Source organism: Chlamydotis macqueenii, chromosome 8, assembly GCF_036417535.1.
Source record: "Chlamydotis macqueenii isolate bChlMac1 chromosome 8, bChlMac1.mat, whole genome shotgun sequence".
Taxonomy (NCBI): domain Eukaryota; kingdom Metazoa; phylum Chordata; class Aves; order Otidiformes; family Otididae; genus Chlamydotis; species Chlamydotis macqueenii.
In genome coordinates, this window is record NC_141563.1 from 10,405,473 (window position 1) to 10,417,852 (window position 12,380).

At 42.4% G+C, this 12,380-nt stretch overlaps 1 protein-coding gene across 1 annotated transcript in view; it reads left to right on the forward strand.

Moving 5' to 3' along the window:
* The window catches only part of NIBAN1 (niban apoptosis regulator 1), a 69,651-nt gene that overhangs the window by 38,286 nt on the left and 18,985 nt on the right, over positions 1 to 12,380 (forward strand). The window lies entirely within an intron of this gene.

The following is a 12,380-nucleotide window of genomic DNA, read 5'->3' on the forward strand; positions in this document are numbered from 1 at the left end:
AGGCATGTGCAGCAATACTACAGATAAAAAGGCTCATGATATTAAAAATACTTTGTGTTCTTTTATTTAAAATAAAAATTGAAAAGAGAGAAGAAATGTGAAAAATCCTTCCAGTTAGGTTATGGAATATGATTAAGTGAGATAAGGAGCAGCGGCCAAGGCAGCACTTGCCCCACCTCTTCTAAAAAGTGCCAAGTTAACTTTTGCCAGGGCAGATCTGGCAAGGGCGGGAGAAAGACAGATGTAATGTCTGATCAGAAGTTGCCTTTATGTCTTTTCTGTAATCTACCACTTCTGGAAAGGAATATATCGCACTGGGCTTTAGCTAAAAACTTGTAGAAGTTTTCAGTTAAAGTCTGTTTTCTGAGGCAGAATTAAATACTGTCTCTTGCTGAACAGAAAACTGCAGTGAACTAGCGTGTGGTCTTGCAATGGGAGCCGCCCGAGCATTCAGCTGCTTCCTCTCTTTAGAGTCCCTCTGTTATAAATAACTGGCCCAGCCTGTGTTTCTGGGTTTTCTGGTCAGAACTCATGGTCAGGAGAATAATTACAAAAGCATTTGGATTGAGTGATCACTGCTTGCCAATATGATTCAGATGTCCGGATTGTGGATTCTCCTCCCCGCCACCAAATTGTCCTATTGTGTTTGTCCTTTACACTAATTGATAAGGGTTTTCAGTTTGGGGGGACAATGATTTTCTTCATTATCAATGGAATATGTAGATGTTTTACACCCTTCTTGAGTACAGTTCGCATAAAGCGTATTTAAAACCTTTAAAATGAGCCTCAGCCAATCAGGATCTGATTGGTTGTGGTTTTAAAAGTATTCTAGCAGAGCTGGAGGCATCCGTTGAGTTTCTGTGAATTCCCCTGATTCTGAAAGTTGATTGACTGATTAATCTGTGTACAGAAATCATCCCAGTTCAGTGATTTGTCTAGGCGGTGCCTGCATTGTGCTTTGCAAGTTGGCTTTCATAATACCTCAGGATTTGGGGAGGAGGTCAAATGCTTTTTGGGTTTTAAGCTATGAGGTCATGTGATTAAGGGCTAATTAATGAAAAAGTAAGTGCTCAGGGAGCAGCAGAGGAACTCTGATAAATTGATGGGTGCAGAGGGAACCCCAGCCTGGCTGCCCTGGTGCTTCAGAGGAGGGGGCTTAGCTCATGGCCCCATCATGAAAGCCACCCAGGTGGGTGACCAGTGGCTCTCCCCGACCACCCCACAGTCTGCAGGGCTGTCATTGCCTTAGCGGGTACAGGACTCATTGTAGGATGGAGGGGAAGAGCATCTGGAGATTGTGTAAAGGATATTATGGGATGTTTTCCAGGAGTCTCTGTGAATATGCAAGATTTATGATGGGATGTTTAGGGGAAGGACCAAAAGTGGGAAAAGGGAAGCTTCAAAGTGGATTGGAGAGGAACAAGCGTGGGATAACAGAGGGAAAAGGGGATAAATGGGGTCAGTTGGTGTAAACAGGAGGCTGGTCAGTACACTAGTCCAGTCAAGCCCTACTCTTGATCACCACAATCTGTCCCATCACCTTACTTAACTCCACTTCTAACTGTTTTCTAGGGTGGGGGTGCTCTCCCATGTGTATGTTGGGGTCCAAAGTGCCAGCAAGTAGAGAAGGAGCCATGAGGTCAAGGAGACTCCACAGGTTTGAGGTGCTAACACCTAAAGAGATGTGTCTGAGAGGTCCCAGTGCCAGCAATGGGTGAAGGGGCCACAGAGGACAGGGGGCCATCATCTGATGAGACTAGAGTGCATTCCTAACGAGCTTCCAGTAACCGTGCATGTATGTAGGCTTCGCTCGCCAGCAAACTCCAAGCTGAACCATCTGGCAAGTAGGAGAGATGTGGGAGCCAGCGACCAGAGACACCACAGGACTGGGATCAGTGCTGGAGGGACCATAGGTCCAAACCAGCTACTGAAGAGACATGGGCATCTGAGAGTTACTGCTGGGGGGAGCAAAGGTCTGGACCTGCTACCAGTGGGGGCAGGTGGGGAGGGATGTAATGAGAGCTGCAGCTGGAGGGGCTACTAGATTCAACAACTCTAACATAAGCCATACTTGCATTTGATTCCCTTCTCTGGCTGAGTTTAAGTCAAACATATTTCAGAACTGCTTTTCACCATTCAGTGTGTGACTCCTCCTGTGACGATGAATGGCTGTGTAACTTTGCTCCCAGGAAAAAACGATGACTGTAAATTTGCATAGTCAGTACAGAGGTGCTGCTCTGTAATCTTGGCAGTTATCTCAAAACTACTTTACAAAAGCTCCATCAAAAAGCTTCCTTCCCTCAAAACTGTTGATTCTTTACCGACAGCTTTGTAATCAAGGACTTCAGTGGGCTGCATTAAAAAACACTGTGTGCAGCTCTGAAATGCCATGATTCATTTCTCTTTTAATTTATTACCTAGCCATAGGGTATAAAACATTGTAACAGGCCTACTTGCTGATTTCAAAGCTTTTTGGCTTTGATCAATGAATATGATAAATGAAAGGGTGAGTTAAATCAGTTAAATGATGTAAGTGTGCATATAGAAAGAAAACATTGAGGGAAGGACTCTAAATGTAGAACAGGTCAGTCCAAAAATGCTCTTTGCAGAAGAACAAGACAACAGATACGGAGGAGTCAATAATAAAATATGGTGAGGTGGAGTAATACGACCTGGTGTTGGCTCTTGATAAAGGGGAAGATACAGGGAAGAGCAGACAGTTCTCTGGGTACCAGTTTGCACAATTAAGTTTTTAACATTCACTTTGCTAGTCTGTTCCTTATGCCATAGGACATTTGCTGTATTTTCCAGGGTGATTATGTAGCCTTCAATGTTTTAGTGAAACTGAAAAGTAAATGTTTCCAATGATGAATGTGTCAATACAAAAGATAGCTGTTGTAAAAGACGCAGTTCTCAGGGTTACTGGAGAACTTTTGCTTTCCGATCTGGTCTTTGCTGGGACGCATTGACAGTGTACTAGATGTGGCCTCATTGGCTTTAGTAAATAATTAGTATTGTTGACCAGATTAGAATTTTCTGCCCGTAATACTGCTTTTTAACTTTCCTTCCCTAAGTTTTGCCTTAGTTGAGGTTGATAGGGAGGAGCTGCTGACTGTTCACTGTTACTTCCAGGGAGATGTTCTTCTCGAACATCTCTGGAGGCCAGACCTTCAGCCCTGTAGGATTTTATATAATACTTAATTTTAAAAACTTCTCAGATTTTTAAAGAAGCTGTGCTTGAGTTGAAATGGAATCTGGAAGGGAACAACTTAATTTTTTTCCTCCCAATTCCCTAAACTGCTACTCCCAGTTTAGATGTGGGCAGTAGCATGCAGTTTACTGGTTTGCCTTTATCTCCGTGATCCCTTCACTTTCGTGCACAGCTTGGGCTTACTCTGGTTCCCTCTCAATCCCCATTTTCATGGTGAAATGGTGGGAGCTGCACACCTCAAATTTTGGGGGAAATTTACTGCTGAAATGGCCACCTAATTCCCAATGGGGAAGTGCTGTCAGGCCCAGAATGGCAATAACAAGGGAATGCTCAAAATATTCACAGTGCTCTAATATTTCCCATACTCTAGTTTTTAATCCTTTACGTTTCGATGCCCTGAAAATCAGACTGAAGTTTCTTCCAAATGCTGGGGTGGGGTTTTTTTTGTTATTTTAGGAGGTATTCTCGTTTCCTATATGAGGTTACCAGCTATTGTGTTTCACTTGGTATTTATTGTTAAAAGTGAAGAAGCTTGACCACTTGGTGCGGGGATAGAGGGAAGTCTGTGTGATGGGAAGGAAAATACAACTAGCTAATTCTGGGAGACGCAGAGTTTCACTTCACGGTGTTATTTTCTTTCATCTGGTTTGATTTCACATCCTTATCTTGATAATAACTCTCAGGGCACAGAAAGCTAAGGGACTTTCAAAACCAGATCTTGTCATCTCCAGTTTCACCGTAAATAGCAAAAAAAATTTCAAGAAATAAATACATTAAGCATTCTGTCGCAGCTTGGCTACATCAAGATAACTAGGATGGCTTCCGATATTTTTTTCCTCCATCTCTGACTTTTATGATTGTCATTAGCTATGTCCACATTTCCTTTTTCAACTCTAAGTTTAGCTGGCAGGTGTTTTTCTCATAATTATTTCTAACTTTCCTGTGTTGCATGTATATAGTACATGTAGGGCTTACTAGCTCTTTGACTAGAATTCAAAATAATTACTGAAGCGCTGAGAAGATGACATTACATTGTTAAGCTGAAGGGTATATATCTCCATATGCAGAGCAAACCAGCTGCCATTAGTCGAAATAGGACTTTGGAAAGTTTTTTTTAGTCTTCGTGTTGCAAACAGAGTGACATTTCTTCTCCAGAGAGGGCAGCTGAAGAAAAGGATTTTCCTCTTGTCTTTTTTAGGTGATGTGCAGAAGGACCAATTTAAGTAGAACTGAGGAGGAAATTGGGTTTTTTGATGTTAAAGAAAAAAGGCCTTCTGCACTGGGATGAAAGCAAGACCTTTCTGAAGGTTTAGCTGATAATTTGAAGTGGGAAAAGGTAGGAATGGAGACAGAGTATTCAGCCCATTCCCTGCCTGACTTAAACCTGGGACTTGTGTCTTGGCTTCTCTCACTGCAGCTGCTGCACTTTCATTCATTAAATCACTTTACGGTTAATAAGATCAGATCTCCTGTATGCCACATGAGTGGCTGAGACCGTGGCTGGTCTCTCACCAGACAGGTATCTGAGGTCCAAATGGACTTTTCAAAACTTATGCACAAACTTCCTTAGAAATACTAGTTCTGTCGTAACATGAAAGGCTGAGAGAATTGGGGCTGTTCAGCCTGGAGAAGAGAAGGCTCCAAGGAGATCTTGTTGTGGCCTTCCAGTACCTAAAGGGGCTTGTAAGAAAGATAGGGACAACATTTTTAGCAGGATCTGTTGTGATAGGACAAGGGGTAATGGTTTTAAAATAGGAGGAGGCAGATTTAGACTAGATATAAGGAAGAAATTATTTACAGTGAGGTTCATGAGACAGTGGCCCAGGTTGTCCAGAGGGGTGGTGGATACCCCATCCCTGGAGACATTCCAGGCCATGTTGGATGGGGCTCTGAGCAGCCTGATTTGGTTGGAGATGTCCCTGCTCCTTGCAGGGGGGTTGGACTGGATGGCCTTTAAAAGTCCCTTCCAACCTGAACTATTCCATGATTCTATGATTCAAAACCATTTTGTTATAAATACCTTTGACAAGGCCTGTGGGTTGCTACAAGACCCATGAAACGTTTCAGGACACAATTTAGGCTTTTTTTTTTTTGCTATAATTTAGAATATTTTGTTTAAAATAAGACTTTTTTTTTTTCTCTTTCTGGGATGTTTTTGTTCTGCTGCATCATTTCCTTCATTCAATGTGGCTTTTGCTTTTCCAGTAAGCCTCCTTGCCTTCAGTCTGTAGGAGGTATATTCATTCTGAAACAACTAAGATGGTTAATGTGCTAAAACCCTAATTGCGATTACGTTCCTCCTGCCACTGCCACCTCCACACCGTGGGCTGATCCGCCTTTTCTTATACATTACCAAGCATGGGGTGGTGCAGAAGAGCCACTGCCTTATGCCCACCATCCAAGCCTATTCTGGGAGCTGTGAAGATACTCATTTGCACAGGTATAAGGTTGTATTCAAGCTCCAGCTTCAAAGTTCAGCAGCAGAAATAATCTCACCTGCACAGGTAACACGGTAGCTGGTTTGGAAAATGCTCGGAGATTGTTGGAGATGAGCAATATTGTGATTCTTTGTGTTTATGAAGTGCACTCACGCTTTAGACTATGAAACATGAAGCTGCTGGTCCCAGCAGAGGGACGTTCCTTGTAATCTGTCTCGTGCTGCTTTGAGGAGCTTTAATAGAGGCATTGTCTGCTGCAAAGCAAATAGTTAAACCCAGTGAATGTTGGTTTCATGATCTTGGAGGGAACTTGCTCTGCAAAACTTGATTTGCTGTAAATACAGCATATTATTGCAGGGTTGTATCCTGTTTGGAAATGACCTCATCTAGCTTCTGTTAGTGGTTAGCAGCTTCATACCACATGATCTATGAATAATATGATAGTACATCGCTCTCAGGAAAACATCAGAGCTAGAATGCTGATGCTTCTCAGACCCAGGGCATTATACTTCACTATGTTCACTTTGATTTGGATAATAACATGACAGCACTACATTTTGTAAAAGTAAACAGTATATAAATATTTTTTTAATTAAAGAGTATGTATAATGGAAAGCAGAGGAAAAAGAACAATCTAAAGATACTTGAAAGAAACAGATGCTAAGGTAAGAGGAGGATGACTTGGAAGAGTGAGAAAAATGGGGAAAATGTAATTTGCATTTTTTAGCATTGCATCTATTCCATGGAGGGTAGTAGTGTCCAGTGGAAGTTGTAAGCGGTGGAAGCACCAGCTTTTGAGACTGCTAAAAACAAAATTAAGACACCTAAAATCTCAAATATTTTTCAGCTTTATCTAACTCCTACTATCTGTTTGTAGCATTGCAAGAAGGAAGGCATTTCGCTAATATCTATACAGAGATTTTTCTTGTCCTGGGAAAATCCTATATAAGGTGATCAGCAAGAAGGAACTACAAAATAGCTGTTTTGGTACTGCCTTCGCCTGAGCCGGCTTTCCACCAAATAGATGAGGAAGCAAGGAAATATTATTGTGTATAAAATTATACACAGTTTCTACTAATAGATCATATTCCAAATATTATAGTAAGTGCCAAACATTCTCCCCATCAGTGAAAGGCCACCAAACATGACTCCTCTGTCCTTCCAGTGCCTTCCCCACTCCTTAACCAAAGTCAGCCTGTGCTGTGAAGATTTGAGGAGGTATTCATAGGCTCTGCTGTCTTGTAGGAGGAAACAAAAAGGTATATCGAGTCATTAGTGACTTGTGTTAGGAAGAGACATTTGACCGAAGCTGCAGTTACGTAGGATGGTATGCAAGAGCCCGGCAAGGCTACCTTCCTACGTAAGAGCCTTTACGTGATCATCTCTTACAAACATGGCCATCGCTGGATGTCACATTGATTTGACATCAATTATAGTTACCTGCAGGAAGAATTATAGGACCATATGGAAAATAATCTTCACTGAATGCAGAATATTTTACCAAACTGTATGCAGCTCTCCAGCTCGGGAACATTTATGTAGATGTGAGTGCTGCAGGAAACAGATGGAAGCCAGGGTGGATAACTTCCGAGTTTTGCTAGTCAGATGATGGGCGTTATGTCAGAATCAGCATTTCTTAATTAAAACCCGTGCTCTGTGAGCTCAGACTTCTGGATTCTGTTTTAACACTTGTACATCTACATCTTTGGGCTTCAGCCTTTTGCGAAATGTCATCCAGAAAGCTTAGATTACTCTCAGTGGTTTAGCTCGCTTTGGTAAAGCACTTTGTCCACAGTCAATATACCCCTTTGCTATATTAACAATAAAAGTAATAAATTTATTGTAATAAAAGCCCATATGGGAGAAGGACATTTACTGGATTGCAATAGAAGCACTCTATTTGTTTTGAAGAATGACACATTCAGTTTTTACACGTCATAAAACATCCTAACTGCAGTTCCTTGGCTCTGTGAACAGTTTGACACGGTAATGCTGCTGCTGCGTCCAAAAATCAGAGAGTCTCGGTTTGCAGAATTAGCCAAGACGCGGAAGGGAGCTGTGAACCGCTGGTGTCTCAGTAGAGCAAACCATCCCATCAGTTCTGGGAGGTGGAAAATTCTCGCTGTCTGGTTATCACATCTGACTGAAGTCCCACCAGGAGCTGGAGAAACGTTTCCCTGCTCTTCCCGAACACAGACTTTTCCATGTGGTTGCATGAGTGGTACAAAAATGAGCTGTGCTGCTACTTATATGAAGGCTTTACTTGTTGCCTTTGTATTTTTTAAGTGGATAAATGATACTCCATATGTCTTCAAACACTATTGGCTTTCCTGTCTTTTGATCACCATTTCAGCCTCCTGTTTCATGCTGCAATAATAGGTTTGAGCAGCTTCATTAATGACAGTTATAGTTCAGAGGGGCTCACAGTTTAAACTGGATATTGGAATACTGACTTTTTAAGAGCTAGCCTGGCAGATTAGGATATGTAGTGTTAAAGACGCAACTCCCTTCAACCATACTTGAGAAAAAACAGCATCTAAGTGGTTAAATGTCAGCTGGTTTTGAGCTTTCTATTACAAAGCACAGCCAGAGACCCGGCGCAGCATTCTGCAGTGCATACAGATACAAAATTTGAACTGGAATGTTCAAATACAGATTTCATATTATCCAGGTTTGCTGAAAATCCACAATTTTAGCTAGAGGCAGTGAGGTCTGCTGCACTCATTCTCTCTGATAACAAGGCCTATTTCTAGAAGTTTTTGCATAGAGGTCTTCAGTGTTTTGACTGGTGTAAGACAGGTCGATCTATGGCTACAGACGAGACTTGAATTCACCAGGGCAATTAATTTCCACCGCTGTCTTTAGAAACACACAAGAAGTGTTAGTGAGCCAGAAAAAAATGTTCAGATTTTTCCTGGGAGGCTTCTAAACAATGTGCCAGCAACATATCCATCTTCAGACAAAGGTGCAGCTGTCCTGCGGTGTGTGGGAGAGCACGTAGGAACTTGGGACTGAAGATTTCCTCATTACTTGCCTGTATGACCGAAAATTCATCTGCCAACTGAAGGAGAAGGAGGCACAGCTTATAGCCTGGAGCACCTCATTAGGAGTCTGCAAGTCCCACAGCAGCTGAAACATCGGATACAGCTGAAATTAGGAATGGGACCCTCTAAGTTAACACTTCTGCACCAGGTGCAAGCGCACTCGGTACATGTCGAGTAGCCTGGTCCTCTGTGTATCATTTTGATGAGTTAAGGTTTGTGATTTTTTTTTTTTCTTTAAGAAGGATTTAAACTGTTAGTACGCTGCAAGGAAGCTCATTCCTGCAGACACTTCTCTGCAGTACTGAACAAACTCAGCCGTGCCTTTGAGAGATGGGCAAATCTGGGGAGATTTATAAAGTCATGATGTTTGCAGATGTCCTTCCACCTTTTGAAAAGGAGCTCTACAGCAGTTATTCTGTTATGTTTATAAAAGGAATCTGTGGTTAGCAATATCTTATCTGTTACTAAAATTAGGCTCTCCACTTGGATATGTAAAGACAGAGTCTCTAGATGGGTTTTCTTATTTTAAAATTAAACAGAACAAACAGAATTTGATTTGGTGTCCGCACATAAGCTGACACTATATTCATTAGCAGCTGGAGAAGCTGCTTGGATAACTTTCCAAGTGCAGACCAACCCAAATTAAGCACGTAGCATCAGGCTGAGTACCTATAAAAGCCTCACTGGCCTTCTGCTGGAGGACATTCATTAAAATTTATGACTTTGTATGGGAGCTGGATAAGGATGACCTACAACCACCACTGCACCAGGCTCCCCTAACATACTCCACTTTCTACAAACAGCGGGGACAAATGCATCACTCATAGGTGCCAGCCAGATTTGTTGAAGGGGAAGCCCCTGTGAGGGCGTTGAGGAGAGCGAAGCACGTCGTCCTTTCTGTTGATGAACAATTGTTCCTGATACCACTGGGGTTTACCACCTGCTCTGTTTGCAGCTGTAGCCTCTGCTGCCATCCCCCATGCAACATCCTCTTTCTTGCACGCAAGCAGGGCTACCCCAACAGCTTAGTCATTGTTTTCCTTGCTTTGCAGTGGCATAACAGAGCTGGCTGCCAAGCCAGCCGCAGTCCTCCAGCTTTTTCATAAACTGCTAGATCTGATATACAGAAGCCTTGGCTCTTCCCTGCTGAGATCCTGGAGGATGTGCACCACAGCGCCTTTCAGCTTGGGTACAATTCTCTTTTCTTGAGCTGTATCCCATGAATGTGCCTCTGTCTGGTGTGCCTCGCCAACAGCTTCCACACAGCGGAGCGCTGGATGCATCTGTTCAGTGCCTTATCGCTGATGCAATCTTTTCCTCCTATGGAAAGTGAGAATGAAATTGCCTAAAATAAGCAATTGCAGTAGCCTTGCAGGATAAAGCATCCTTTCTGCTTTGAGCTGTTTTTGTAGTGCAACTACCATAATTGTGTTTACTGGCATAGGAAAGAATGCATGATGGGGATTTTATGGTAATTATAACTTGATATTTTTCCCCATTCACTATTCAAATTTATCAGTCTTGGACTTTTAGCACCTTCTTCCCACTTCTCTTTGGGGTTGGGGACAGTCAGAACAGAGAGAATGTGGTCCCTTGAGCATGGAGTTTAAAACTTGATGATCTTAGAGGGGAGACTCTTGTCAGTAGTGGATCGTCATTATCTCAGCAGGTCCAAGGTCCAGCCCTTTGGATGGTCTGTTGTCCCTTTTGGTTAGAAGGGAGCACAGCTGTGAAGAAGGAAAACATGTGAGTCATGATCTGGGGCCCGCGGGACCTGCAGTTCTCCCTTCCTCTAGCCAAGCACATCCCTCTTCTCGTCAAAATATTCACAGTCAATTTTGCGAGGACAAAGCTTTCAGATGCAATGCTCCACCAACTTTTCAGGTGGAATACTCCATTCTTTCATTAAAGCTGCCATCAGAGGACACTCTTCTCTTGGCAGTGAACAGCGTGACTTACTTACAACTCTTTTACTGATATTTAGCATCCTGTTGTGACTTACTATTAAAAATGCTATAAATTAGAGAGGTGGCAGTGAAGGAATGGTTGGGATTTTACCTGGCAGTTTTTCTCATGTTTTGTCACCATGTGAGCTTGGAGAAACTATATGATCTCTCTGGACCTCCAAATATCTGCAAAACAGGGACAGTATCTGTAGAGTGGCACTGAGAGAGTGATTGCTGCACCTCGCTATCTGTAACGTACCTTCCTGAAGCAATTATTACTTCCAGGGGAAACTCTGAAAGAGCAAATTCTGACACTGGGGATCCTAGCAGATCTGAAATTTCATTGCCTGCCACGTGGGTAAAATCTATACAGTGCTGTTTTCAAGCAGTAGCCAGGGTGAAGCACTGGTGAAATTAATTGTAGGTTTCTGTAGCTTTCCTCTTTGTGTAAAGCACATGGAGTAGACATTTCAGGCATTACTGTAGTGTTAATCCTTCATATTTCCCATAATTTGTATAATCCCTGTATTGCCCTTGGCATGTATGCAAGCCTCTTACAGAGCTTCTCTCTTTAGAAGTTTCATGAACAAGTCAAAAGAAGTGTCTTGCTTGACAGGCAAGGCTTGAGAATTTACTCTCTGACTCTGCTCGTAACAACTGTTTATACATACCAGTATCTTTTAAAGCAGCATACTTGCCTTTGAGAGAATTAATATTCTTCTTCCCTCCTTTCTTCCTAACGTGTGCACAACAGGACTCCAGCTGATCAAGGGAGCAAGTAGATAACCTTGACATGGAGACAATAAACCATCTTGGCTTTGTTTTTCCCCTTAAGATAATAATCCTCAAGGTAATCCTGAAGCTCTGTTTCATAGCAAAGACACAGCACTTGAATTCCTGAAGTGTTTCAGCAGTGTTTTTTCTTACCCCGGTTTGTCAAGCAGCCTAATTGCTCTAGGGAGCTTTTCCACATTTTGAGGCAGAGGGACTGTTTCTCCCCACATCATGACAAACTAGTTCTGCTGTGTGACTTGCAGTCTTAATTAGCAGTGGTTTTGTGTGCTCTCATGTGAAGGAGAGTGTTGGCTGCAGTTGTCTTGAAAGCCTTTGGCAATTTGGAAAGAACAAATTGCCTGAGATGTAATTTCTGTTGCACGACTGGTTATTTGGAGTTTGTAAGAGCAAACTAGCTCAGCCACTTCTCAGATTTTCCCGTGCTGTGGTCTCATTTGTATAACAGGGTGTCCTCAGGCTATCGTGTCGTTCTTGGGAAGAGCTACCAAGAGCTTGGGAAGAGCAGTAGCTGTGGATGATAACCAGATACTCTGGAGCTGTGGTTAAACATTCCTGAAATGTTTAGGGAAAGCAGTGTGATTTTGTCAGACGTTCTTGTGCTTGATTGGTATGAGCACAGTGCTTGCTTTGTCCAGTTCTGTTTTATTATATGTTCATGAAAAATCATGTTGATCTTCAATTCCTTAATTAAAACAAAGGAAATAAAAGATTATTGGGGAGCGTTAACTCAGGGTTCAGCAGTTTATCAAGGGCATACAACATGCTGCAGTCAGCTGACTATCGGTATCTTAAATTCTTAATCTTATCTTAAATTAAAGAAGTAGAAGGTCCCAGCTCTGGGCCCTCATACATGCTGTCAAAGTCTTCCTGTGTACCATCTTACATTGCTCATAGGTATAAAGGCAAGGGACGAGCTTTCATATGTTTGTGACTGCCTTGTCAAAGT